Below are 6,436 nucleotides of genomic sequence, written 5' to 3' on the forward strand. Positions count from 1 at the left end.
CAATGGTATGGAACAGGGGCTTAGTGACATCAGACCCTGAATCAGGGAGAAAGTTCCTAAATATGTAGCATTCTATTAGTTAATGTTGGTACCTGGTCAAAGGGAGTTTTGCTTGCTTTATTATCCTCTTGTCTGTTTATTGTGCTGTTACTATGTCTTAATTAATGACAGTTAAGGACTATTTTGTTCTATGTCTGTACAGGTCCTAGCGCAATGGGATCCTGGTCTGTGACTGGGACTATGAGGCAGTGCTGCAATACAAATAATCACATGCTGATCTACAGAAATACTTTTTTACCGTAGCCATTCCCACTGGCTTAAGAGATTAGTCACTGAAAATGGAAGTATGTGAACTTGACATCTGCAGTTTAACTCAGTCCCTTCATCTCCTGCAGTGAGTGTGCTTTCTGCTCAATACACACTCAATGGTCCACATAATAGGGTTATGAAGATGGGTCTATGGGAGGGTTTGACTTCCTCTACCATGGGCTGCTATTGCAGGAAGGAGGTTTGCTTGGAAGAGATGAGGTCCATCTGACCAAGAAGGAGAAGAATATCTTCATGTGCTGACTCACCAACCTTATGAGAAGAGCTTAAAACTAAGTTCAGAGGGGGCAGGTGAAAAAAGCCACCAGGTAAAAAAAGGTGACCTTAATAGAGGACTAGATGTTTGGGGAAAAGCAGATGTGGAAAATTGTAGTAGAATTATAGGAGTAACAAAAGGGAAATCCATGGGGGGGTATCTGCTTAACATCTTAGATGTCTATACACAAATGGAAGGAGTAATAATAATGAGGAATAAACAGTAAAATCTGGGAGTTTTAGTACATAAGTCATAACAGCTTAACTGGCATCACAGTTACTTGATAGGCTAAATCTTAGGACTTGGTATAGAGGGCTATAGCTTCGTCAGGAAGGACAGGCAGGGGGAAAAAAAGAGAGGACGTCTTGCATTGTACACTTGTTCTGAGGTCTAGAAGGAGGTGAGAAGCAGACCAGTTGAAAGTCTCTGAGTAAAGATAAACGAAGGAAAAAACAGGGGTGATGTCCTGGTAAGGGTCTATTACAGACCACCCAATCAGGAAGAGGAGGGAGAAGAGGCATTTCTAGAACAAAAACCAGAAATATTCAAAACACAAATCCTGATGATAATAATGGGGGATTATACCTACCTAGACAGCTGTTAAGAAAGAAATATGGCAAAAAACAAAATTATCCAGTAAGTTCCTGGAATGTACTGGGGACAATGCTTTGTTTCAGAAAATGGAGGAAGTAACCTGAAGGACAGCCATTTTAGACTTTATTTTGACCAACAGGGAGGAGCTGGTTGTGAAGGTGGAAGGTGATTTGGGTGAAAGTGATTATGAATGATAGATTTCATGATTCTAAGGAAAGGAAGGAGTGAGAATGACAGAGGAAGGACTACAAAAAGCTCACTTCAATATACTCAGAGAATTGGTAGGTAGCCACCCATAAGGAAAATATCTAAGGCATAAAGGAGTTCAGGAAAGCTGGCAATTTCTCATGGAGACAATATTAAAGGCACAACTGCCAATACAAAGGAAAGATAGGAAGAATAGTAAGTTTTTTAATGACCTGAAAATCAAAAAGAAATCCTACTCAATGTGGAAACATGGACGAATTACTAAGGAGGAGTACAAAAGAATAGCATATACATGTAAGGATAAAATCAGAAAGGGTAAGGCACAAAATCAGTTATACATAGCAAGGGACAAATGTAATTGGAATTCTTTTCCCATATGGTTTACTGCAAAGAGTGTCATCACTCTGAATGCTTTAAAGGCAACATAACTTCCAAAATCAAGAGTTGGCTCTACATATGGCCCTACATATGACACCACACTGTATTAAACACAATAAAAATTAATGTAGTTGATTTGTCTGGCAGGACATGGAAATTAAGTATAAATTTCAATTCATTGTAAAAGAATATAAAAATCAATATTTGTAATACAGTTCAATAAGGTTTCATCAGGCTTTTTGATCAACCAAATTAAAAAGCAAAGGAAACCAATCAACCACACTCAAGGGTCACTGTGCATTCTCCAAGGCAGTTTCTTCTCTTTCTTTGTTTGGTGCTTTTATTTTATATAAATTCAACCAGGAGCAGATTTTCAGGTAAAACCAATACTGGAAAGTGTTGTAAACTGAGAGAGGGACCGAACCAAAATTCGAAATGATGTTGAGAGAATGAGAAATTCTACACTGGAGCAAATGTAGCCACCTGTTGAACTGCTTACATGTATGGGCCCAGATATTGAAATGTATTTAGGTTCCTAAAAGCTACTGATTTCAGTGTGAGTTAGGAGCCTAAATACCTTTGAGACTCTTGTCCATGTAATTACAGTACATACCTGGTCAGCAACAGATTGTGAGGTATGCTGCAGTCACATTGATGTCATAATAGTGCTTGCATCATCTGAATCTAATCCTGGCCATGACAGACTGAGAGGCCAGCTGCCTGACAGTACAGGAGCCCTTTAGAGAAAGGACTGTAGGAAGTGGTGAAAAAAGACTAAAACATGAATAATCTTGTGAGTGAACTGGAGATAATAGAGAGAGGTAAGGGTCAGCATTGTATTTTCTAGATTCAGTCTATATTCACACACACATTCAGAAAGCCTAGGCATACAGATAGATAAGTTGTAATGTTCTCCATTTGTATGACCAGAACCTCAGCTGCTGTAAATCAGTGTTGCTCTGTTGTCTTCCTTGTAGCTGTGTTGATTTACACCAGTTGAGGACTTGGCCTACAGCCTTTGGACCTGGAAACTTTCCTGAGAATCTCAGTTTCTATTGAATGTTATGGGGGAGGTCTGACTAAGCAAAACTCTTAAAGCATGTGCTTAACTTTAGGTCTCTTTGTTGGCTTAGAGTTAAGCATGTGATTAGATGCTGAATCAGGGTGTAGGTGCCTTAATATGGATTTAGGAGCTTAAGTTTAGGCACCCAGTTTTGAAAATTTGGGCCATAAATAATTATTCTGTATGCTATCAAACCTCATCAATTGATAGTAAAGAGGGAAAGGAAGATTATTTTACATGGGGATCTACTTGAAAGGAGCAAATTTTCTTCATTATGATTCCCCTCAAACACACTGGGTCCTTCAGCACACAAACCTGATCATCAGGAGGAAGGAAGAGGATTTACATGATTCCCAGGTCTTCTTCTCCTCACAGTGTTTGGGCACCTGCAGAATATTTACTGGATAGTGAATTAAAGAGGCCAGCACTAATTCTACTATTAATGGTAACCAGCCGAATCCTTTTATTGAATTTCAGGTGTTTATAATGAGGTTATTTCGCTCCTGGCGCATATAGCTGACCAAGATAAGAACAGAATTGCCCTCAGGATTGCCTCTATAGCAAAGACCAAGCTGGTTAGTGTTGTGAGAGTTCTACTGGAGAAACTGCAACAGGATGAGGTAGAGCAATTTCATGAAATTAAATCTGCTTTCCATGTGTCCACACCAAATTCTGCCTGACTTCCTGGGGAATGCTATTATTACAGATCAGGCTGATATAATGCTCTATAAAAAGAGCATTGTCCATTTACACACAGTGGAGTACATGGGTTGTATATAGTAAAAGTACACTATAGGACCTTCAGTAATCTTTTCTAATAATACTTTACCCTTCTTTAGCATCTTCATCCAAAAATCTCAAAGCACTTACCTAATACTAATGAATTAAGACTCTCAGCACCCTTGTGAGAATGGTAAGCATGATCCCCATTTACAGATGATTTGTGTCACAGGGAATTAAGTTACTTGCTCAACACCACTTAGCAAGTTAGTAAAAGAATGTGAATAATACCCAAGTGAACTGACTCTCTGCTCTTATTCCTAGCCAACACTCATGTCATCATAAGAAAGGTTATTGAGATTATAGCACTGAAGGGACCTTATCTATATATTTTGGGGGGGGGGGGATTCTGCAACAAAAAAGTAAAAATGATGCGCACAGTATTTTAACATTTCTGCAAATATACAATATAATTGCACCAGTTCAAATTATTTATTTCAAAATCCCTGGCAGCAAGTATGTCTGTATCAATACAGACAACAAAAAGGATTGAGGAAATGTTTTTTGACAAATAGATTCCTTACTATGCATATTAATACAGAACTCTGAGTAACAATTCATTTCAACTCACTACAGAGCCATATTTCTTGCACCCCTCAGCTGCAGTGCAAAGGCTTGGTGGAGTCAGGGGTAATGGAGGAGCTGAGGGAGAGGGAGGTAAATTGCTGGGAAGGAGCCTGGGTGTGAACTTGGAGGGTTGGGAAAGGTATGGAACAGTTTTTTTGGGAGGGGTGGGGAGGAATTGTTAGGGAGCTCCCCCCATGCAGACCCTGGCTGACTCCTAACCTCTCCCATTCAGTAAGGCATCTGCCCCTGTCTCCATGTGTTCCTGCACCCTCATGGGACCTTGCACCCCTTGTCCACATGTGTTCCTCCACCCTGACTCAGACCCCCACTCCCCCCATCCCAATGTGGCTCTGTGCCCTACCCAACCACCCCCTGTCCCTGTGTAGCTCTGCACCTCCTCCCACATCACTATGTGGCTCTGAACCTCCCTCCCCCCTGTAACCCTGGGTCTCCACTCCCATTCAGCCCCTGCCCCAGTCTGTTCTCCCCCGCTAGTCCTCATGAGCAGAACCCAACTGCTTATCTTGGCCTCCTAGTACTTTAATTATTTGAATTACTTGATTAATTATGAATCTTTTGGTTTTAAAGAATAAAATTGTTGCCTAATCCAGAGCTGCTTGTATTACGTAGTGCTTATGTATTCATAAATTATCAGTGACAGTTTTCAATTAAACAAATCCTCCTGACATTTAAAAATGAATGGAAGGAGCTTCTCCCCAGTGGAGCTGTGTGTTCTGGTTGCAGTTTGCAGAAGCCTCCTTTTCAAGCAGCACCCCTGGAATGTTTAGCCAATCGAGAGATCTGATTGGCTCTGAACATTCCAAAGGGCTTTATGACCTTGGCATGCAGGTTACCTAGATTTAGAGACTCCCAGGAGACAGAGATGGAAAAGACCTATTGGATCATCCAGTCCATTTCCCTGCTAACGCAGGAGCACTCCCAGCGGCCATTTTCAACTGGTTTGGCTAAACTAATTTTAAAAGCCCCTAATGACTGAACTTCCACTATTTTCCTAGGAAGACTATATCCTAACCTTATAGACCTGTCTCACAGGTGAGGCATTTTTCCTGTTGTTAAAGTCTAAACTGTATGTCTTTTTTTAGTTTAATCCCATTACTCCTACTTTTACCTAAATGTATTATACTAAAAAATTCCTCTCCCTCCTTGATGTTCACGCGCTTCACATAGTTGTCTGGTATTATCATGTCTCCCTCATAGCCATCCTTTGGCCGCATCTGCCATAGACAGTTCTTTCAGTCTGTCTTCAGAAGTAGAGGTCTGCTCGGGCCCAGTTTTGAAGCCCAACCTGAACTGGCCCCAAGCCCACTCACCTCACCTTGAGAGGGTTGAATCATTTTCCATCTTGGTCCCAGCCCTTCCCCCCAAACTGGATATTGCCACTGCATCCTGCTCGTGGAGCTGGCTCAGCAGCAACAATGTGCAGCGATGGCTTCATTCTCTGACATTGCCCCCTGTTGTGCTGATCCCATGGGCTAAAGGAGGAGAGCCGAGCTGACCTGAGCCCAAGAGAGTCAGTTGTTTTCTCATCCAACCTGAGCCTGATGCCTGTAGTCAGGTCCCATAGGATTTGGGTCAGGTTGCAGGGCTCTATTCAGAAGTCAATTCTGCCACCCCCTGCATTCTTTTTTGCTCTCCCATGAATTACTTCCAGTTTGTTGATCTCTCTGGGAATGTGGTGCTAGAAAATGCAATAATCCAGATGCAGTCACACCTTAGATGAACAGAGAGGAACTGTCATCTTCCTGCTTTGTGCCATGATCCCTGTGTGGAAAAGACCCAACCCACATGGCTCTTTGTGGTAGCCGTCACCCCTTGCATATACACATTGACTTGGTTTTTCACTGTCACCCCCAGGGCACTTGTTGCTTCCCACTTTTCTCCCTCCCATTATGTCAGTTACTTCTACCTCCTTTCCAGATGTGCTAGTTTGCAGGTTTCTGAAAGGAATCTTGTTCTCTGCTCAAGTTTTTAATTTTTCTGTGTCCTCTTTATTTTTTCTGTCCCAGCTGTTACTAAACTCCCCATATTTAGTATCATCTGTGAATTTCTACACTGATGGGCCTCATAAAAGACACCTTCAACTGTGCGACTATCAGTGTAGATCTAACTGCTGAGCTAATTTCCCTAGCAGCTGTTGAGGACTTACTGCGGGAGTTGGGTATTTTGTAATTACACATTTACCAATTCTGTCTGGAGTGGCTAGAGCAAGGGCAAGGGGCTCCTTTTATTGTTTCATTTCAATA

The 6,436-nt window shown here is 41.6% G+C and overlaps 1 protein-coding gene across 2 annotated transcripts in view; it reads right to left on the reverse strand.

Annotated features, from left to right (window-relative positions):
• The window catches only part of LOC120394480 (gametocyte-specific factor 1-like), a 63,986-nt gene extending 60,271 nt beyond the window's left edge, over positions 1 to 3,715 (reverse strand). The window contains exon 1 of one of the 2 annotated variants that reach the window (XM_039518713.1): positions 3,696 to 3,715. The gene's annotated coding sequence lies outside the window, so the exon portion shown is untranslated. Of the gene's footprint in view, positions 1 to 3,140; positions 3,254 to 3,695 lie in introns of those variants that run through there. The other variant, XM_039518711.1, reaches the window with a different exon arrangement.
• Between the last annotated feature and the right edge of the window lie 2,721 nt (positions 3,716 to 6,436).

The sequence above is a fragment of the Mauremys reevesii genome, unplaced genomic scaffold, assembly GCF_016161935.1.
Source record: "Mauremys reevesii isolate NIE-2019 unplaced genomic scaffold, ASM1616193v1 Contig60, whole genome shotgun sequence".
Classification (NCBI taxonomy): domain Eukaryota; kingdom Metazoa; phylum Chordata; order Testudines; family Geoemydidae; genus Mauremys; species Mauremys reevesii.